The following is a 23,697-nucleotide window of genomic DNA, read 5'->3' as shown; positions in this document are numbered from 1 at the left end:
ATCTTCAAGAGATACACACTGGAACAACTACAAAATAAATTATATAAAACTTGTGCTTTGCTTCAAAATAATACAAGAGGCAAGTGTGAAAAATAAAGATGAAATAATCATGACTATTGAAGTGTAGTGATGAGTGAATAAGTTTCATTATATAATTCTGTCTAATCTTACACATTTAAAATTTTCTATAACAAAGAAATGTTTTTAAAAGTCATTAATGGGAGGCCAACACTGTGGCATAGTGGGTAAAGCTGCCACCTGCAATGCCAGCATCCCATATGGGCGCCAGTCAAGTGCCAGCTACTCCACTTCTGATCCAGCTCTTTGCTATGGCCTGGGAAAGCGGTAGAGGATGGCTCAAGTACCTGGGCCCCGGCACCCACAGAGGAGACCTGGAAGAAGCTCCTGGCTCCTGACTTAAGAGTGGCACAGCTCCAGCCATTGTGGCCATCTAGGGAATTAATCAGTGGATGCAAGACCTCTCTCTCTCTGCTTCTGCCTCTGTGTAACTCTGACTTTCAAATAAAAAAAAACTTTTTTTTTTTTTTTGACAGGCAGAGTTAGACAGCGAGAGAGAAGAGACAGAAAGGTCTTCCTTCCATCAGTTCACCCCACCAAATGGCCCCTACGGCCAGCGCCAGGAGCCACGTGCTTGATCCTGGTCTGCCATGTGGGTGCAGGGCCCAAGCACTTGGGCCATCCTCCACTGCACTCCCGGGCCACAGCAGAGAGCTGTACAGGAAGAGAGGCAACTGGGACAGAATCCACGCCCCAACCGGGACTAGAACCCAGGGTGCTGGTGCTGCAGCAGACGATTAGCCTAGTGAGCCATGTCAACGGCCAATAAATAAATCTTAAAACGCGCACACACACATGCACACACACACATAAACACCATAACCACAACTAAAAAATGAAGGACATGTGTGTGGCTTTGCATAGGAATGTGAGAAATTTGCCTTAAAAAAAAAAAAAGTCATTAATGGGAGGTCTGCACTATGGGATACAGACTAGGTCTCTGTCTGCGGTGCCCGTATCCCATTTGGGCATTGGTTGTATTCTGGCTGTTCCTCTTCCTATCCAGCTCTCTGCTTATGGCCTGGGAAAGCAGTGAAGGGTGACCCAAGTGCTTCGGCCTCCATACCCAAAGGAAGCTCCTGGCTCCCAGCTTTGGATCGGCCCGGCCTCGGCCGTTGCAGCCATTTGGGGGGTGAACCAGTGAATGGAGGACCTTTCTCTCTGTCTCTCCCTCTCTCTGTCTGACTGTGCCTCTCAAATAAATGAATAAAATCTTAAAAAAAAAAAAAAAAAAAAAGTCATCAACGGTCCAGCACTGTGGTACAGGTTAAGCTACCGCCTGCAACACCAGCATCCCAAATGAGTACCAGTTCAAGTCCTACTGCTCCACTTCCTATCCAACTCCCTGAAAATGTGCCTGGGAAAGCAGTAGAAGATGGCTCAAGTGCTTGGACCACTACCACCTGTGTGTGAGACCCAGCTGAAGCTCCTGGCCCAGCCCTAGCTGTTCAGCTATTACGGGAGTAAACCAACAAATGGAAGATCTGTCCCTCTCTCTCTCTCTCTAACTCTGCCTTTCAAATAATAAAGTTGTTTTTTTTTTTTATTTTTTTATTTTTTATTTTTTTTGACAGGCAGAGTGGACAGTGAGAGAGAGAGACAGAGAGAAAGGTCTTCCTTTGCCGTTGGTTCACCCTCCAATGGCCGCCGCGGCCGGCGCACCGCGCTGATCCGATGGCAGGAGCCAGGAGCCAGGTGCTTTTCCTGGTCTCCCATGGGGTGCAGGGCCCAAGCACCTGGGCCATCCTCCACTGCACTCCCTGGCCACAGCGGAGGGCTGGCCTGGAAGAGGGGCAACCGGGACAGAATCCGGCGCCCCGACCGGGACTAGAACCCGGTGTGCCGGCGCCGCTAGGCGGAGGATTAGCCTATTGAGCCGCGGCGCCGGCCCCAAATAATAAAGTTTTAAAAATAAGTAAGTCATTAATAACCAAACTTTCTTCAGCTATGTCCTAGTATTGCTCTAATTAAATTAATTCAATGAATACTTAATGTCTTTTCTCTGATAGGTACCATCCTGTGTTCAGGAGACACTGGCCTTGTCCTTAAGAAGCTTACAGCATAGCAGCAGCATCTAAATAAGAACCCAGTATGGGCGCCGGTACTGTGGCGCAGCAGGTTAAAGCCCTGGCCTGTAGCGCCGCCATCCCATATGGGTGCCAGTTCTACTCTCGGCTGCTCCTCTTCCAATCCAGCTCTCTGCTATGGCCTGGGAAAGCAGTGGAGGATGGCTCGAGTCCTTGAGCCCCTGCACCCATGTTGGAGACCCCGAGGAAGCTCCTGGCTCCTAGCTTCGGATCGACGCACCTCCAGCCATAGCAGCCATCTGGGGAGTGAACCAGCGGATGGAAGACCTCTCTCTCTCTGCTTCTCCTTCTCTCTTTGTAACTGTCTTTCAAATAAATAAAATAAATCTTTAAAAAAAATAACCTAGTATGTTGGAGCCAAACAAAACTAGCTAAATATGCAACTTTGGTCATACTGGTAATATCAATGAAATTTCAATATTCTATAAAATGTTTTCTAACACTTACCTGTAAATCTGCAGTGACACAACTGAGCATAGGTTATGAATTCATAAAGATTTAGAACTGGGAGGACTGTGAAGATGATTAGGTCAATACTCGTTATTTTACAGATGAGGCTACTCAGTTAAATGGCCTAAACTGTTGCAAATGTTAAGGCTCACAGAAACGCAAAAGATATCATACCTAGTGGACTAGCTGTAAAGGAACCTCATTAGATGAAATAGATCATTCTTGCAGCACAAACTTTAACCAAGCATACAAAAATATTAATACAGAAATATAGATACATGGGTTCATTTTTTACAACTTGTTTATCTGATTATCAATTTATTTCTTAATAATGAAAAATGCAGTCTAGCAGACCAGGATGATCTCATCAGCGGGTGAGTACTTTCTATGTGTGTGTGTGTGTTTTTTAAGGATTTTATTTATTCGAAAGGCAGAATTACAAAGAGACAGAGGGAGAGACACAGAGAGAGATCTTCCATCCACTACTTCATTCCCCAAATGGCCGCGATGACTGGGGCTGGGCCAGGTCAAAGCCAACAGCTTCCTCCTGGTCTTCCATGTGGATGCAGGGACCCAAGGACTTGGCCATCTTCCGCTACTCTCCAAAGCACATCAGCAGGGAGCTGGATGGGAAACGGAGTAGCCAGGACAAGAACTGGCGCCCATGTGGGATGCTGGCCCCTCTGGTTGCAGCTTTACTCACTACGCCAGAGCACCAGGGATTCTCCACCCACTGTCCACCCCCCGTCACCCCACCACTGCCTTCCAGTGTATTCTCTTAGGGAGAAAAGGTGTTACAGTAAATAATGTACAGAACATAGGAAAATTATTATACAACTTAAATATTTCATGACATCAGACCAAACTAATCCCTCTCCATAATAAGAATACTCCTGCCTCGGGAAACAGAAAAATCACAAATCTCTCTATAGACTGGCCAGTGGCACAATTCCTCATGCTTTGGATTTTCCTTCACTACCTTCTTCTTCTTTTAAAGATTTATTCATTGATTTGAAAGTCAGAGTTACACAGAGAGAGGAGAGGCAGACAGAGAGGTCTTCCATTCTCTAGTTCGCTCCCCAGTTGGCCACAATGGCCAGAGTTGCACCGATCCAAAGCCAGGAGCCTCTTCTAGGTCTCCCATGCAGGAGCAGGGGCCCAAGGACTTGGGCCATCTTCCACTGCTTTCTTGGGCCATAGCAGAGAGCTGGATCAGAAGTGGAGCAGCTGGGATTCTAACTAGCACCCATATGGGGTGCCAGCACTGCAGCCAACCGATTTACCCACTCGCTATGCCACAGCACTGACACCTTTGCTATCTTCTGAGCTGAGAAGCATCCCACTGTTCATAGATTTTGCCCAAAAGAGGATACAATAAAATTAATGAGATTTCCAGTCATTAAATGCTGATCACATTTGAGAAGTCTCTCTGGGATTACTCACTCATTAGCATTTCTAGGATTCCCCAAATCTTCAGCTAATTCTTACTAACAATAGAAGGGCTTTTACTCATTTAACTCAGAATAAAAATACCAGGGGCAGGCTTTTGTTGCAGCAGTTAAAATATACCACTGTGGATGCTCACATCCCCTGAGATTAAGTCCTGGCTCCACTCTCAATTCCAACTTCCTGCTAATGTGCACTCTGGGAGGCAGAAGATGAAGGCTCAAATACTTGGGTCCCTGTCAATCATGTGGGAAACCAAACTGCACTTCCAGCTTTATCTTTGGCCAGGCTCAGCCTTGGTTCTTTTGGGCATTTTGGGAGTGAACCAGAAGACGGGAGATCAATCAATCAATTGATCAATCATTCTCTCTCTCTTACCTTGTCTTTCAAGTACAATTAAAATTAATTTAATAAAGAAAAATATTATCCCCTTCCTTTAATAATTTCTTAACTGGCACTTCATTTACATCAACTTATACCACCCATACAACCTAGCAAAATTTTATAGGGTACTTCAATATACTCAATAATATTAAACATTTTATAGGCCTCATATTTAACATTCATTCTAAATATTAGTCAAAATATTAAGCAAGTCTGTGATGGAATTTATAGCAACAGTCCTACTTCAAATCACAGCTACAAGTTTAATGCTGCAGTCATTTCTTGCGAATAATGTCTGATAGAAGAAATACATTCTTACTAATACATATTTTACACTGATTTTTGAATAGGTAACAGAAAAGGTATCCTAATTAATCTAGAACAAGTTTTTTTTTTTTAATAATTTTTTTAATGACAAGTTTAGGCCAGCACTGTGGCGTAGCAGGCTAAGCCTCCCTCTGTGATGTAGGTATCCCATATGAGTGCCAGTTCCTGTCCCAAATGCTCTTGTCCCGATCCAGTTCTCTCCTATGGCCTGGGAAAGAAGTGGAAAACGGCCCAACTGCTTGGGCCCCTGGACCAACATGGGAGATCTAGAAGAAGCTCCTGGCTCCTGGTCAACTCAGTTCTGGCCACTGCACCCATTTGGGGAGTGAACCAGAGGATGGAAGACATTTCTCTTTGTCCCTCCCTCTGCCTGTAACTCTACCACTCAAATAAAGGAGCCAGGTGCTTCATCTTGGTCTCCCACGCAGGCACAGGGCCCAAGCACTTGGGCCATCCTCCACTGCCTTTCCGGGCCACAGCAGAGAGCTGGACTGGAAGAGGAGCAACCGGGACAGAATCCAGTGCCCCAGGCCCACGCCGCGGCTCACTAGGCTAATCCTCCGCCTTGCGGCGCCGGCACACCAGGTTCTAGTCCCGGTGGGGGCGCCAGATTCTGTCCCAGTTGCCCCTCTTCCAGGCCAGCTCTCTGCTGTGGCCAGGGAGTGCAGTGGAGGATGGCCCAAGTACTTGGGCCCTGCACCCCATGGGATACCAGGAGAAGTACCTGGCTCCTGCCATCGGATCAGCGCGGTGCGCCGGCCGCAGCGCGCCAGCCGCGGCAGCCATTGGAGGGTGAACCAACAGCAAAGGAAGACCTTTCTCTCTGTCTCTCTCTCTCTAACTCTGCCTGTTAAAAAAAAAAAAAAAAAAAAAAAAAGAATCCAGCACCCCAACCAGGACTAGAACCCAGGGTGCCAGGGCTGCAAGCGGAGGATTAGCCTAGTGAGCCGCAGCTGGTAACATGATTCTATATATAGGGGATCCAATAGACTCCACTGAGACTATTGGAACTCACAGAAGAGTTTGGTAAAGTAGCAGGATATAACATCAACACACAAAAATCAACAGCTTTTTTACACCCACACAATGCCATGGCTGAGAAAGAACTTCTAAGATCAGTCCCAGGGACTGGCACTGTGGTGTAGTGGGTAAAGCCACTGCATCCTATATGGGGGCCAGTTTGAGTCCAAGCTGCTCCACTTCCAAACCAACTCTCTGCTATGGCCTAGGAAAGCAGTAGAGGATGGCCCAAGTCCTTGGGCCCCTGCACCAGTATGGGAGACCTAGAAGATCTCCTGGCTGCTGGCTTCGGATCAGCCCAGCTCCAGCCATTGCAGCCATCTGGGGAGAGAACCACTCGATGGAAGACCGACCTCTCTCTCTCTCCCTCTCTCTCTCTGTCTCTACCTCTTGTAATTCTGCCTTTCAAATAAATGAATCTTTAAAAAAAAATATCAATCCCATTTACAATAGCTACCCAAAAAACCAAATACCTTGGAATAAATTTAAACAAGGATGTCAAAGATCACTATGATGCGATCAGAAAGATACTATTCCCGGTTGGTGCGCCGGTTCTGTCCTGGTTGCTCCTTTTCCAGTCCAGCTCTCTGCTGTGGCCCGGGAAGGCAGTGGAGGATGGCCCAAGTACTTGGGCCCTGTACCCGCATGGGAGACCAGGAGAAGCACCTGGATCCTGGCTTCGGATCGGTGCAGTGCGTCAGCCGTAGCAACCATTTGGGGATGAACCAATGGAAGGAAGACCTTTGTCTCTCTCACTGTCTAACTCTGCCCGTCAAAAAAAGAAAATTAAAGAAAGAAATAGAGGAAGATACAAAAAAATGGAAAAGATCTTCCCTGTTCATGGTTTAGAACAATCAATATCATCAAAATGTCCACACTTCCGAAAGCAATATACAGATTCAATACAGTACCAATCAAAATACCAAGGCCATTCTTCTCAGATGTAGAAAAAATGATGCTGAAATTCCTATGGAAACACAGGAGACCCCCCCAAATAGCTAAAGAAATCTTATACAACAAAAAACAAAGCTGGAGGTATCACAATACCAGATTTCAAGACATACTACAGGGAAGTTCTAATCAAAACAGCCTGGTACTGGTATAAAAACAAATTGATAGGCCAGTAGAACAAAACAGAAATGCCAGAAATCAATCCAGGCCAGTGCCATGGCTCAATAGGCTAATCCTCCGCCTTGCAGTGCCGGCACACCGGGTTCTAGTCCTGGTTGGGGCGCCAGATTCTGTCCCGGTTGCCCCTCTTCCAGGCCAGCTCTCTGCTATGGCCCAGGAGTGCAGTGGAGAATGGCCCAAGTCCTTGGGCCCTGCACCTGCATAGGAGACCAGGAGAAGCACCTGGCTCCTGGCTTCGGATAAGCACGGTGCGCCGGCCGCGGCAGCCATTGGAGGGTGAACCAACAGCAAAAGGAAGACCTTTCTCTCTGTCTCTCTCTCTCTCACTGTCCACTCTGTCAAAAAAAAAAAAAAGAGCCGGCGCCGTGGCTCAATAGGCTAATCCTCCACCTTGCGGCGCCGGCACACCGGGTTCTAGTCCCGGTTGGGGCGCCGGATTCTGTCCCGGTTGCCCCTCTTCCAGGCCAGCTCTCTGCTATGGCCAGGGAGTGCAGTGGAGGATGGCCCAGGTGCTTGGGCCCTGCACCCCATGGGAGACCAGGAAAAGCACCTGGCTCCTGGCTCCTGCCAGGATCAGCGCGGTGCGCCGGCTGCAGCGGCGGCCATTGGAGGGTGAACCAACGGCAAAGGAAGACCTTTCTCTCTGTCTCTCTCTCTCACTGTCCACTCTGCCTGTCAAAAAAAAAAAAAAAAAAAAAAAAAAAATCAATCCAAACATCTAAAACCAAATTATCTTTGACAAAGTAGCTAAAATCAATCCCTGGAGCAAGGACAGTCTCTTCAACAAATGGTGCTGGGAAAACTGGATTTCCACATGCGAAAGTATGAAGCAAGACCCCTACCTTACACCTTATACAAAGTCTACTCAAAATGGATTATAGACCTAAATCTATGACCTGATAACCAAATTATTAACAAACATTGGGGAAACACTGCAAGACATTGGCATAGGTAAAGAATTCTTGAAAAAGACCCCAGAGACACAGGCAATCAAAGCCAAAGTTGATAAATGGGATTGTATCAAATTGAGAAGCTTCTGTACTGTAAAAGAAACACTAGGCAAAGTGAAGAGGCAACCTGCAGGATGGGAGAAATTATTTGCAAACTATACAAATGATAAAGGATTAATAACCAGAATCTACAAAGAGATCAAGAAACTCCACAACAACAAAACAAACTACCCAGTTATTAAATGGGCAAAGGACTTAAACAGACTTTTTTGAGAAAGTCATTTTTTTTTTAAAGATTTATTTATTGGAAAGGCAGAGTTACAGAACAGCAGAGGCAGAGAGAGAGAAGTCTCCATCCTCTGGTTCACTCCCCAGATAGCTGCAACGGCCGGAGCTGTGCCGATCTGAAGCCATGAGCCAGGAGCTTCTTCCAAGTCTCCCACACAGGTACAGAGGGCCCAAGGACTTGGACCATCTTCTACTGCTTTCCCAGGCCACAGCAGAGAGCTGGATCAGAAGTGGAATAGACATAACATGAACCAGCGCCCATATGGGATGCCAGCACTGCAGGCAGCAGTTTTACCCATTACACCACAGCACCGGCCCCATTTTAATATACATTTTTCAAAAGAGGAAATCCAAATGACACATGAAAAAATGCTGAGGATCATTAGCTGTCAGGGAAATACAAATCAAAACCACAATGAGGTTTCACCTCAACCCAATTAGAATGGCTTTCATACAGAAATCAACAAACAACAAATGCTAGCAAGGATGTGGGGGAAAAGGTACCCTAATCCACTGTTGGTGGGAATGTAAATGGTAAAGCCACTATTAAAGACAGTATGGAGTACCTCAGAAATCTGCATATAGACCTACCATATGACCCAGCCATCCCAATCCTGGAAATTTACCCAAGGGGAATGAAATCAGCATACGAAAGAGTTATGTACCCCCACGTTTATTGCAGCTCAATTCACAATAGCTAATATATGAAAACCCAAATGTCAGCAACTGCAGACTGGAAAAAGAAAGTATGGGATATGTACACCATGGAATATTACATAGCAGTTAAAAAATGAAATCCTGTAATTTGCAATAAAATGGATGAAAATGGAAAACATCATACTTAGTGAAATAAACTAGTCCCAAAGGACAAATATGTCCTCCCTGATCTGTGATAATAGAGAACCTAAAATGTTATTTGTAGAAGTGAAATTGACACTTTTAGAAGCAATGACTTTGAACAGCCCTTGTTTTGACTGTTGAGGAACAGCTCAGTTTGTTTGTTTTCCAAAATATTTGTTGAACTCTTTACTTAACATAGTTAATTGCATGTGTATAAAGTTAATTGAAAATTGATCTTAGTAAAAAAAAAAAACAAGAGTGGGAATAAGAGAGGGAGGAGGAGGGGGGTGGCACAGTGAGAAGCATCACCATGTTCCTAAAGTTGTAATTATGAAATGTGTGAGGTTTGTAACTTTAAAGCTGTATAGTTCTGCATACATTCTTACGGACTTACTTCTAAGGGTACAGTTTGCCATGGAACCCTAAAACCCCTTAAGCTGGGTGGTAAAAATAGCATTTTAAGTGTTAAAGTGATATATGGATAGGATTAAGTGGTAATAATAAGAGTTAAAAAGGAGTGAATGTCCAACATGGGAAGCAGTCCACACAGCAGACTCACAGAAGGACAATCATTTAAATAGCACTCTGACCTCAGAATCAGCCCTTAAGGAATTCTGGCATGGAAAGCCAGGACACTGTGACAAAGAGAGTCCTACGTGAAGGACCTGGCAGGGAATGGGGGTGAGACACCAGCGTAAAGAAGTGGTTATCAAAGAAGGAGGTACTTTTCTCTGAAGGGAGGAGAGAACTTCCACTTTGCTTATGGCTTTGTCTAAATACTGACGGAGTTTTTGGATTCAAAAGGCTTCCATAGCCTAGGCAGCTCATGTCAAGAGCCTCAGGTGATCATTGACATCATACATAAGAGTGTTAACTGTTAAATTAACAACAGGAGTCACTGTGCATTAACTTCCCATGCAGGACCTCTGTCCTCAAAGAGTTGTATTATGAGAGTTAACAGTAAAACTTGTTCTCAAAAAATTATTTTTAGTGTATTAAGTGGAGAATATTCTTAGGTTTCATAAGTTATAGTAATGTCTAAATGCTCACAAAAGATGTATCATTCTTGGGTTCTTCTTTAAAGTTATTTAAGTATCTCAAAAAAAAAAAAAAAAAGACTGCTTTAAAGAAGCAAAATTAACTTTGAGATGCAATGACTTTGAACAGCCATTGTCTCACCTGTTCAGGAAATTTTTTTTTTCATACAAATTTGTTGAACTCTTTACTTAGTACAGAGTTAATCCTCTGTGTATAAAGTTAATTGAAAGCAGATCTTAGTAAAAAATAAGACTAGGAATAGGAGAGGGAGGAGGAAAGGGGGTGGGAGTGTGGGTGGGAAGGCAGATACAGTGGGAAGAATGACTATGTTCCTAAAGTTGTATTTATGAAACGCATTAAGTCTGTATTCCTTAAATAAAAGGTTTTTTTTTTTGTTTGTTTGTTTTTTTTTTTTTGGTCGGGGGGTGGGGAGCCTTCAAGAGGATGGAGCTCTGGCCCTACAATCCAATTATTTTAAGTCAGCTCTGACAGCTTCTTAGGGAGACCTAAGTACGTGTGAACAATTATTTACCAGATAGAATTTCTGTAGGGTCAATAACAGGGTGTATTCCACTGGAAATAGAAAGCAACATTGAAGAGGAAAAAAAAGCAGTGTCTCAGTATTTCTATATTAAATTACAGATTTTTTTAGAAATCAAAAAACAGGGGGCTGTCACTATGGCTTAGCAGGTAAAGCTGCAGCTTATGATGCCAGTTCAAGTCCAGGGGGCTCCACTTATGACCCCTCCTGGTGGCCTGGGAAAGCAGAGGAAGATGGCCCAAGTATTTGGACCTCTGCACCCACACAGGAGACCCAAAAGAAGCTTCTAGCTTTGGACCAGCCCAGCCCTGGCTTTTATGGCCATCTGGGCTATGAACCAGGAGATGAAAGATGTCATTTTCTCTGTCTCCCTGTCTCTCTCTCTATAACTCTGCCTTTAAAGTAAGTAAATAAATATATTTTTTAAAAATCACAAGAACATACCTGGATTTTCCTTTAAGAAAACTTTTATTTATATCCAATATCTGGATTAGCTGAGGAAGAGATAAGAATTGTCTTTAAAAAATAACGATATCTCGGCCGGCGCCGCAGCTCACTAGGCTAATCCTCCGCCTTGCGGCGCCGGCACACTGGGTTCTAGTCCCAGTCGGGGTGCCGGATTCTGTCCCGGTTGCCCCCCTTCCAGGCCAGCTCTCTGCTGTGGCCAGGGAGTGCAGTGGAGGATGGCCCAAGTGCTTGGGCCCTGCACCCCATGGGAGACCAGGATAAGTACCTGGCTCCTGCCACCGGATCAGCGCGGTACGTGGGTCACAGCGCTCCGGCCGCGGCGGCCATTGGAGGGTGAACCAACGGCAAAGGAAGACCTTTCTCTCTGTCTCTCTCTCTCACTGCCCACTCTGCCTGTCAAAAAATAAAATAAAATCAAATAAAAATTTAAAAAAAAATAACGATATCTCGAGGCCGGCAGTGTGGTGCAGTGGGTTAACACCCTGGCCTGAAGTGCTGGCATCCCATATGGGCACCGGTTCAAACCCCGGCCGCTCTACTTCCAATCCAGCTCTCTGCTTTGGTCTGGGAAAGCAGTAGAAGATGGTCCAAGTCCTTGGGCCCCTGCACCCGTGTGGGAGACCTGGAAGAAGCTCCTGGCTCATGGCTTCAGATTGGCACAGCTCCGGCCATTGCAGCCATCTGGGGAATGAACCAGCGGATGGAAGACCTCTCTCTGCCTCTCCTCTCTGTGTAACGTTGACTTTCAAATAAATAAATAAATCTTTAAAAAAAAGTAATGATATCTGGGGTTGGCACTGAAACATAGCAGGTAAAGCTACTGCCTGCAGTGCCAGCATCCCATATGGGTGCTGGTTCAAGCCCCAGCTGCTCCACTTTTGATCCAGCTCCCTGCTATGGCCTAGGAAGGCAGTGGAAGATAGCCCAAGTCCTTGGGCCCCTGCACCTATGTGGGAGACCTGGAAGAAGCTCCTGGCTCCTGACTTCGGATCAAGCCCAGCTCCAACAGTTGCAGCCATTTGGGGAGTGAGCCAATGGATGAAAGATGCCCCCCACCCGTCTCTTTCTCTCTGCCCCTCTGTGACTCTGCCTTTCAAATAAATAAATGAATCTTAAAAAAAGAAAAATATATAATGATATCTGGAAACCAAATGGAAGGTTGTTAGTATTTTAGTACTTAGATACAATTAACATCTACTAAATTCCAGATGGGGTCTATGTGGACACCAACTGATTATTATCCTACTGAAACAAGATTAGAAGAATGTACTAAGGAGCAAGAAATAAAATTATTTTTATAAAGGTAAATTGTTAACCACAGATAAGGAAAAAAAAAAGAAATAATGGCAATAGAAATCTATTCGATGTATATTTCCAAACATAGAGATGGAAAAAGTTTCATGAAAAAATCAGTAGTAGCTTTCTAATCAAATATAAGTAAATATGACTTAAATGTACCTATGCAATGAGGTTATTTACTTAAAATACAGATTAGGAAAGAAGAAAAACATACGAAGCAAAGAATGATTAAGAAGTATAAGGTTAATGGAATTAGGGCACAGCTATTATAAATTTTATAGTCATGAAAAAAGTGCTTAAGACTCCATTAATCCTCATCTCCATCCATACAATAAAAACAGGTCTCTTTAATCTTCCAAGTATTACAGACAGCCTAATATTAAAAACACCTTTATAGGACGGCACTGTGGCTCACTTGGCTAATCCTCCTCCGCCTGCAGCACTGGTACCCTGGGTTCTAGTCCCGGTGGGGCCGCTGGATTCTGTCCTGGTTGCTCCTCTTCCAGGCCAGCTCTGCTGTGGCCCGGGAAGGCAGTGGAGGATGGCCCAAGTGCTTGGGCCCTGCACCCGAATGGGAGAGCAGGAGAAGCACCTGGATCCTGGCTTCGGTTCAGCACAGTGCGCCAGCTGTAGCGGCCATTTGGGGGGTGAACAAACAGAAAAGGAAGACCTTTCTCTCTGTCTCTCACTGTCTAACTCTGCCTGTCAATAAAAAAAAAAAAAAAAAAAAAAAAAAAACAACCTTTTACAATCCTAGTGTGCAGGCAAAAATGAAAACAAGAAAATGAAGCTATGAAGTTTTTTAGTAAAAAAAATCAAACTGCAAATAGTATTACTGTACCATATCTTTTATCAAAAAATGGAGGAAAAATATTGCTAGCTATCTTTGTAAGAACAACAGCATTCCAAAACCTGATGTTGCTGCCAGGCCACTTAACTGTTAATGTCTGGTTCTTCAGGAATATGTATTTGATACTGCAAGTCATTTAACTTCTATGGGCCACAATTTCATCACACACAACATAGGAGAATTAGTTTGCAAATTTGAGTTTTCTTCAGTTTTTATAATTTGCTTTAACTCACATTTTAATAATAGGAAATATATATTCTTGCGATGGAGGAATATATAGTGTGGGACAATCAGAAGTCTCAAAGAAAACAGATTTATTTTAGATCATTAAAGCAAACAAAAGAAAAGCCCATCTTGCTGCAACGCTCTACCACATCTGCAACCCTTATAACACAGAAGAATCATATAACCCCCTTCTACTGCTGACAGCTGTTCTCCATTCATCAATCATTTTAATTTACGTTCTGGAATTGTTAATTATTTTTGGCTTAAAGAAACAAATTACGTTTAAAGAAGGTGCAGCTTTATCTATTTATAAAAAGGAATGAATTCAATTAACATAAACTACACATTGTGTATATATATAAAATATCTCTGGAAAAAGACACAAGAAATTGGTAATAATGGTTGTGTTCAAGAGGAAAACTAGATAATTAAAGGATGGGAATGGGGGGGGGGGGGGGCTATGCTGTGACACAGGAGGTTAAGCCAAACCTTGCAATGCCAATATCCTATATTGTAGTGCCCATCTGAGTCCCAGCTACTCAGCTTCCCATTCAGTTTCCTGTTAATGCGCCTGGGAAGCAAAAGATGATGGCCCAAGTGCCTGGACTCCTGCCACCCATGTAGGAGACACAGATGGAGTTCCTGGCTTCTGGCTTCAGAACTGACTGCTGCAGCCATTTGGAGAGTGAACAAGTGAATGGAAGATCTGTGCATGTGTGTATGTGTGTGTGTGTGTGTGTGTGTGTGTCACTATGCCTTTCAAATTAATCAATCTTATCAAAAAAAGAATAGAATTGGGGCCGGCACCATGGCTCACTAGGCTAATCCTCCGCCTAGCGGTGCCGGCACACCGGGTTCTAGTCCCGGTCGGGGCGCCAGATTCTGTCCCGGTTGCCCCTCTTCCAGGCCAGCTCTCAGCTGTGGCCCGGGAGTGCAGCGGAGGATGGCCCAAGTACTTGGGCCCTGCACCCCATGGGAGACCAGGAGAAGCACCTGGCTCCTGCCTTCGGGTCAGCGCGGTGCGCCGGCCGCAGCGCGCTGGCCGCGGCAGCCATTGGAGGGTGAACCAACAGCAAAGGAAGACCTTTCTCTCTGTCTCTCTCTCTCTCACTGTCCACTCTGCCTGTCAAAAAAAAAAAAAAAAAAATTGGGAATATGATTTTTTCACTGTGTCATCTTTTATCTGTAGAATTTTGTACCATATATAAAAATTATCTATTCAAAAATTTAAAAATAAAACCTAACTAATCACTTGAAAAATACTGTTCCAGAATGATTTATATTTTTTCCACAACTGAACACCTCTTTTCAGACCTGATCAATATTATTTTAATCACTCTGAAATTAAAATTTGTGTTTTTCTATATTCAAATGCACAAATATTTTGAAACATTTAATTACTAAAGCTCTGAAACTTTACAAAATAAACTAAAATGTTCTTGACTCAAATTGCTCAAACATAACCCAGAAAAGGTAAAGGAAAAAATGTGATTACCTTTGACACTAAAAATTTTAATATAAATCTTTCATTCAACAGACCTTGTCACAAGTTCAAAGACATGGGAAAAATTAAGATTTAATACAATATGCATAAGGAATTAAACAGTTGCCATACAGAACATATAAATAGCATCTTGAAATCAATATACCAAAAAAAAAAAAATACCAGTTGAAAAATGAGAAAAGAATACAGACAATTCACAAAAGAACTACAAATGACCAATAAATTAGGGATTTTCAACCACATTAGTACAGGCAGAACATTCTTAATCTGAAAATCTGAAATGTTGTGAAATCTGAAACACTCTGGTGCAATGCTTTTTATTAGATAAGGAACATTCAACTTGTACCATTAAATATGGTACCATTTACAGCCTACTTGTTCTGCAAAAATTAAAGTATCATTTATGACCTCCTTGTTTTACAAAAATGAATAAGACCTGATAATATCTAATGCTGACAAGATCGGAGTAAAAATGTCCATCCATACACTATTAATGTGAACTGGGGGGCTGGTGCTGTGACATAGTAGGTTAAGCCTCCGCCTGCAGTGCAGGCATCCCATAAGGGTACCAGTTCATGTCCTGGCTGTTTCTCTTTCAATCCAGGTGTCTGCTAATGGCCTGGGAAAGCAGTGGAAGATGGCCTAAGTGTATGGCTCCCTGCATCCAAGTGGGAGACCCAAGAAAAGCTCCTGACTCCTGGCTTTGTATTAGCCCAACTTTGGCTGTTGTGGCCATTTGGGAAGTGAAACAGCAGTTGAAGATCTGTTTCTTATTTTTCTCTGTAATTTTGCCTTTCAAATAAATAAATAGGTTTTTAAAAAAGTGAACTGTGACAGACTTCTTGAGAGATAATTCAACAGTGTGAAATTTTTCTCTATTAAATTTTTCTCTGTTAAATGTATATGATGCTGACTCATCAATTTCAATTCTACTTCTAGAGGCTGGCGCTGTGGCGTAGCAGGTGGAACTGCTGTCTGCAGCGCCGGCCTCTGATATGGACACTGGTTCAAGTTCCGGCTGCTCCACTTCCGATCCAGCTCTCTGCTATGGCCTGAGAAAGCAGTGGAAGATGGCCCAAGTCCTTGGGCCTGTGCACTCACATGGGAGACCCAGAAAAAGCTCCTGGCTCCTGGCTTCAGATCAGTGCAGCTCCAGCCTTTGAGGCCAACTGGGGAGTGAACTAGCAGATGAAAGACCCCCCCACACACTCTGCCTCTCTCTAACTCTACCTTTCAAATAAATAATCTTTTAAAAAAGAATTCTACTTCTAGGAACTATACCTACAAAAATACTTTTAAAATACTCAATGATACATAAACAAAGATGTTCTTTGAAGCTTTGCTTGCAAAAAGAGGAAAAACCAGAAATAAAATGAATTCCCATCAATAGCAAACTGTTAAATTATGGTAAATTCACATTGTGGAATACTAACACAATGAAAATAAAATACATCTAATATCTTACAATGAAAAAGTACCATTACCAGACAGTATACTATAAATAAGTACGTATGTAATGGGTTAATATAAATAAGCCCATATGATATCGCTGTGTCTGAGTGAATACACAAAGAAAAGTCTGGAAGAATACATACCAAATTGTTCAGCATTGTTAACCTCTAGAAAGAGGAATGGGATTGGAACAGAGAGAAGGATTTAGGAAGGGAAAGGTTGAGGGGAGATTTTTTTATTCTTTATCTGAATGATTTACAACCAATATGTAAATATATTCATGCATGACTTCTATGTTTATAAATGCATTCTTTTTTAAAAAAAGATTGATATGAAAGTCAGAGTTACACAGAGAGAGAAAAAGAGACAGAGACAGAGACCCATCTGCTGATTCACTCCCCAAATGGCCACAACAGCTGGAGCTAGGCCAGGCCGAAGCCAGGAGCTTCTTCTGGATCTCCCATGTGGGTGCAGGGGCCCAAGCACATAGGCAATCTTCCACTGCTTTCCCAGGCACATTAGCAGGGAGCTGGATCAGAAGTGGAGCAGCTGGGTCTCAAACTGGCACCCATATAAAATGGCACTACAGATGGTGGCTTTATCCACTATGGCACAATGCCAGACCCAAATGCATTTCTCTTATGAAAATAAGTTTTAATTTTAAAAAGAAAAAAACCAAGGGCCAGGCATTTAGCCTAGCAGTTGTATCAGAGTACTTGGGTTCAATTCTCAGCTCCAGATCCTGATTCAAGCCTTCTGCCAACGTGAATCCTATCAGGCAGCAGTAATGGGTAAAGTTGGGTTCCAGGGGCTGGCGCTGTGGCACAGTGGGTTAAAGCCCCAGCCTGCAGTGCCAGCATCCCATATGGGGCGCCAGTCCCTGCTGCTCCACTTCTGATCCAGCTCTCTGCTATGGCCTGAGAAAGCAGTGGAAAATGGCCCAAATCCTTGGGCCCCTGTACCCGCATGGGAGACCTGGAAGAAACTCCTGGCTCCTGGCTTCAGATCAGCTCAGCTCTGGCTGTTGTGGTCATCTGGGGAGTGAACTATCAGATCGAAGACTTCTTCTCTCTCTCTCTCTCTCTCTAGCTCTACCTCTCTCTGTAACTCTGACTTTCAAATAAATAAAATAAATCTTAAAAAAAAAGTTGGGTTTCTGCTTCCCTTGTGGGACAGCTGGATTGAGTTCCTGGATCCTGGCTCCAGCCCAAGCCCAGCCTTACCGTTAAGGACATTTGAGAGTGAGCCAGCAGAGAAGAGCACTCTCCATCTGTCTCTTGGCCTCTCAAATTAAAAAAAAAACGGTGGGGCTAGCACTGTGGTGTGGTGGGTAAAGCTGCCGCCTGCAGTGCTGGCACCCATATGGGTGCCAGTTCAAGTTCCAGCTGCTCCACTTCCAATCCAGCTCTCTGCTATGGCCAGGGAAGGAAATGGAGGAAGGCCCAAGTCCTTGGGCCCCTGCACCCATGTGGGAGACCCAAAGGAAGCTCCTAGCTCCTGGCTTCAGATCAGCGCAGCTCCGGCCATTGCAGCCATCTGGGGAGTGAGCAGCAGACTGAAGACCTCTCTTTCTCTCTGTGCCTCTGCCTCTCTGTAACTCTGCCTTTCAAATAAATAAATGACTCTTTAATTAAAAAAAAAAAAAAAAGGAGGTGCAGCATTGTAGCATAGCACATTATGCTGCAGCCTGGGACACCCACAGCCCATAACAGAGTATCAGTCCTGGCTACAAGGCCATTCTGATTCAGCTTCCTGCTAACATACCTGCGAAGCAGCAGATGATAGCCAATGTGGGAGACCCAGATGAAGTTCCTGGCTCCTTGCTTCACCATGGCCTATCCCTGGCTATTCTGGACATTTGAGAAGTTAACCAAATAGATAAATAAGTCTTTAAAAAAGAAAATGTTTAGGAAATTACAGGATTAGATCTCAAAAGTTCTCATCTATATCAAGGGACTCAGTATAGTATAATCCAAAATCAGGATTAACTATCATGTTTACAAAGCAAAATTTACTTTGCACATTTGTTTAATTGATCCTTACAAAACCAACTCTTCACAAAATATAGTTTCCAGATCCCCTACCACTGTAGTCACCTCCTATGAATATCTGTTAATCTCCCTCTTAAGACACCCAAAATAGAACACAATACTCCAAGTGTGGTCTGGTCTGCAACTGTACACAGTAAAACTGACACTGCACAATGTGGACACTTTATAGAGAACACAAATGTATTTCCACTCTCAGAATTTCATTTCCAACATTTTTCTTTCAGTTGGAAAGCAAAACAACCTAGTAAGTTTCCAAAATAATGTAACTAAATTTTAAGAGACATAAATGAACCTTAAAGCTTATAGTTTAATCTTTTCTCAAAGATTTTATATTTATATAAGGTTTCATTTTCTTTTTGAGTCACAAAACAGGGTACTTAGCCATAGAAAAACCATATTTTGAATTAAATGTGTTATGTATAAGTAGTATAAAAATTTATATACTTTTTCATGTAGTACTGTTTCACTATAAACTAGGATTTTTGTTTTGTTTTGTTTGAAAAAATTATTTATTTACTTGAAAGGCAGAGTTACACAGAGAGAGGGGTGATAGAGATCTTCCATCCCCTGGTTCATTCCCCAGATGGCCACAACTGCCACAGCTGGGCCAGGATGAAGCCAGGAGTCTAGAAATCCACCTGGATCTCCTACATGGGTGGCAGGGGCCCAAGCACTTCAGCGATCATCTGCTGCCTTACCAGGCACATGAAAGAGGATGTTGACTTGTAAAATGAGATACAGCTCTTATTTTAAATTAAATATAATTTAAATGTAAATTTCTTCCCTTCAGAGCCCACAACCTTGATAAGGACAATGTGTCAAAAGGACTGATAATGAAATGCTCTGAGATAAGTACTGTGCTGGGGGTGAAATATAAAAATTTACTGCAGAACAAGTTTCATTTTAAAAATGTTTTAGGTGTAATTACAAAAAATACTGGGGAGTTCAATTAGAACAATTATGTTATTATGTTAAAGACGCCACATGCAGAAATTCCTACTTGTGGTAATACTTGTTTGAAATCAGTATCCATTTAAAAAATAATTGAGGGATGAGACAGTGGTGCAGTGGTTGGCCTGCAGTGCCAGCATCCTATTTGGGCATCAGTTTGAGTCCCAGCTGCTCCACTTTCCATCCAGCTTCCTACCAATGTACCTAGCAAAGCAGCAGAGGACGGCCCAAGTGCTTGGGCACCAGTACCCACGTGGGAGACCCAGATGAAGCTCCTGGAACCTGGCTTTGGCCTGGCCCAGCCCTGGCCATTGCAGCTATCTGGGAAATGAAGAAGCAGACAGAAGATCTGTCTCTTCCTCTCTCTCAGTAACTCTGGCTTTCAAATAAATAAATAAATCTTTAACCAAATAAAATTTTTTTGAGGGAGTGGCAGTGTATTCTAATGGTTAAGATGCCCCTGTCCCATACTGGAGTACCTGGATTCAATTCTTGGCTCCCACTTCTGAATTCAGCTTCCTGCCAGTGCATACCCTGCCAGGCAATGGTATTGGCTTCAGTAATTGGCTTCCTGCCACCCAGACAGGAGACCTGGATCTCCTTCCTGGTGCCCAGCTTCAGCCTCAGCTCAGTCCTGGCCCCGTGCAGGCATTTGGGGAATAAACCAACAATTGAGAGCTTTCTTTCTCTGTCCATATCTCTTTCTCTCTCAAATAAATTTTTTTAAAAAATTTTAAATAAGAAATATTTGTGGGTCAGGCATGTGATACAGCATTTAAAATACCGTTTAGGGGCCGGCGCCGCGGCTCACTAGGCTAATCCTCCGCCTAGCGGCGCCGGCACACCGGGTTCTAGTCCCGGTCGGGGCGCCGGATTCTGTCCTGGTTGCCCCTCTTCCAGGCCAGCTCTCTGCTGTGGCCAGGGAGTGCAGTGGAGGATGGCCCAGGTGCCTGGGCCCTGCACCCCATGGGAGACCAGGAAAAGCACCTGGCTCCTGGCTCCTGGCTCCTGCCATCGGATCAGCGCAGTGCGCAGCGCGCCGGCCGCGGCGGCCATTGGAGGGTGAACCAACGGCAAAAGAAGACCTTTCTCTCTGTCTCTCTCTCTCACTGTCCACTCTGCCTGTCAAAAAAAAAAAAAAAAAACAAAACAAAACCGTTTAGGATGCCTGCATCCTATATTAGAGTGCCTGGGTTCAAGTGCTGGCCATGCTCCGGATTCCAGCTTACTGCTAAGGCATACCCTAAGGGGCAAAAGGTGATGGCCCAAGTAGTTGGGTCTCTGCCACCCACATGGGAAACCTGAATGTAGTTTCTGCCTCATGGCTTTGGCCTCTCTTAGCTATTATGGATATTTGGGGGGTGAACCAACAGGCAGAAAATCTACATCTGTCTCTCTTTGCCTTTCTTTTTTTTTTTTTTTTTTTTTTAAGATTTATTTGTTTGAAAGTCAGAGTTTCAGAGAGAGAGAGAGATCTTCCATCCGATGGTTTACTCCCCAATTGGCCGCAACAGCCGGAGCTGTGCCGATCTGAAGCCAGGAGCCAGGAGCTTCTTCTGGGTCTCCCACATGGGTGCAGGGGACCAAGGGGACTTGGGCCATCTTCTGCTATCCAAGGCCATAGCAGAGAGCCGGATGGGAAGTGGAGCAGCTGGGTCTCGAACTGGGCCCATATGGGATACTGGCGCTTCAGGCCAGGGCATTAACCCGCTGCGCCACAATGCCAGTCCCTCTCTGCCTTTCAAAAAAATAATTTTTTAAAAATATTTGAATGTTTTCCACATGTTAACACTACGCTACATACTGGGTATACAATGATCAAGCTATTATGGTAAACAAGAAGACAAAACACAAAAGATTACCAGGCAGGCAGCTGGCAGAGTGGCTGCGACACATCCCATAACAGAGTGCCTGAGTTCAAGTTCCGGTTTCCTTTTGATTCCAGTTTCCTACTAATGTTCACCCTGAGTGACAGCAGGTGATGGCTCAAATACTTTAGTCCCTGCCACCCATGTGGGAAACCTAGAATAAGTTCCAGGCTCCTGGATTTGGCTCGACCCATCTCTGACTGTTGCAGGCATTTGGAGAACGAGCCAGTGGATGGGAAGATCTCTATATCAATCTATTCCATATATTTTACAAAAAGTATAAATATGCTTAAGTGGTTTCAAGACAGTGTGGTATTTTTGTAGGATATTTTTTCAATTTGAATAGAAATGCAAAATAAACAAAAATCACTTGAAATACATAAGCTGTGGCTATTCAATGCAATGGTCTCAAGATTAAGTATTTTCAGGTGTGAGCCAGCATCAATTCGGAATCTGAAACCTTGGATCAAGACTTCAATATGAAAAATAGCACATAAAATACAAAGTAAAGAGTACCATAAGAGAATTACAAATAAAATGCCATGGAAATTCATGGGGTAATGAGGTTTCCTGCTAAGAATGGATTTAAAGGATTATTGATATCCTAAATATACAGAGCTAGGACATGGAAAGGTACTAGCTATTATTATGCATCTACTATATGTCAGGCCATGAGCTAAATTCTTACATGCCTTTTCCATGTAATTCTCACAACTCTAATTTTTTTAAACAGGTGATTAGCTAACATTCACAGATGTTAGGCATCTGTCTAAATTCAAAAGCAGGGAAATGTAGAATCAAGAACAGGACAACCAAGAGTATCAGAGTAAACTCCTGTGACCCTTCCATTACAACATTCTGGTGTCTGCAAGGAGAAAAACAAGAAGGGAAGCCTACTATCAGCTAAAGTTTTAGAAATTAGAATTCAGCTTATTTCCTATGCTATGCAATGATCTGCCATTCATTAGCTAACTAAGTCTAAGATACTGTTTCTTAAACTTTTTTACTTAAGGACAAAAGAAACTAAAACAAACACATCCCAAGAGAATCCTTAAGCATGATATTTCTTTTGAAGTCTTTAAATTTTACTTTAGAAATTAGTGTGACTTTCGCTTTCTCCCTATCATCTTTTTGTGTCTTAATATAAAAAAAAGTATTTTTTATCGAAGCCTTCAGGTGAAACTAACAACAGCTCCATAAATGTGTGCCATCTTAAGTGACCACAGGTTTACCTCTTAGCACATGGCAGCATATCTCTACTAGTGGAATCATCCAATTTGAGAAGCACAGGTCAGAGGGGATACAGTAATCTATTTCTTCATTATTAAAGAACCAGTGATCTACAGATGATTTAGCACCAAATATAACTCATGCCACTTATCACCCATAGCTTTATTTACAAGAGAGTAACAATAACAACACATAGGAAGGAAACACTCCTTTCTCCCAGTCACCACAATAATAAAGAACCCTGGCCAAGAAGCAGCGATGCATCTCAACAGTTCCCATGAGCACTACAAGGCCACTGTAAGAAGTATGGTCCTGGACCTAGAAATGTTAGATTATGCAGAAAGCTTTAATTCTCTGTCAATGCTCTCCTCTATTAAAAGGTAATCAACAGATGCCTTACATTTTTTCCAAAGGGCTTTCGAATGCATTTTTATATTCAACTTCAGAGTCCATTCCCAGAGTAAAACTACAGCAAGCCTTATGCCCATTTTACAGAACGCAGGTAGGGTAAGCAACACTTCCAAAACTGAAATCAACAACAAAGGGAAGCTTAAATTCAGGGAATCTAATTCCCTCAAACTGCAGTATATATTAAGCATATCACATGCTGTCCACTTAGTAACTGATAAAGTTGATTTCACAAATAGAAAATGAGGCTGAACATAATTATGTAACTAGGAACATAGGATAATATTCCAGTTTTCTTAGGTTACATTCCTACTACTGTTTTTTATAACAAGGGAGAAAAGAGTTATGAAGTAGGAGGGTGAGAGATAAACAAAGATTAAAATCTCCTCACGGAAAATTACATATTCGTATTGGCATCCAAATGCAAGTGTTTTTGTTTTTTTTTTTTTAACCTACCAATAGACCATTATAGCTTAATTACTTATTGGCCTTTTCCATCACTCTATATTTTTTCTTTCCTCTTGGAAACAACCTATCCTCCCCTCCCCAACCTAAAAACATTCATGACATCTTCCTCCTAAATAAGACCTTGATAATATGCCTTACATATAAAGAAAAATGCGTTCTTAGGCGTTTCTCCTTTCTAGTGAAATGTCAGTGCAACACATGGCAACACTGGAGATGAAACAAAAATTCTCCTTGGATTTACCGTGAAAACAAATTTACAGCATTGAAAAAAATCGACATGCTCATTTCCGTGCCATTAACTTTGTGAAGCATTCTACGAACTCTGCAACAAAGGGAGGGAAAT

General features: G+C 43.1%; 1 protein-coding gene across 6 annotated transcripts in view; it reads right to left on the bottom strand.

Moving 5' to 3' along the window:
* WDR47 (WD repeat domain 47) overlaps positions 1 to 23,697 on the bottom strand; it is an 83,421-nt gene that overhangs the window by 58,679 nt on the left and 1,045 nt on the right. The gene's annotated exons all lie outside the window — the stretch shown is intronic.

The sequence above is a fragment of the Oryctolagus cuniculus genome, chromosome 7 (assembly GCF_964237555.1).
Source record: "Oryctolagus cuniculus chromosome 7, mOryCun1.1, whole genome shotgun sequence".
Lineage (NCBI taxonomy): Eukaryota > Metazoa > Chordata > Mammalia > Lagomorpha > Leporidae > Oryctolagus > Oryctolagus cuniculus.
This window is presented reverse-complemented; position numbering and strand designations above follow the sequence as displayed.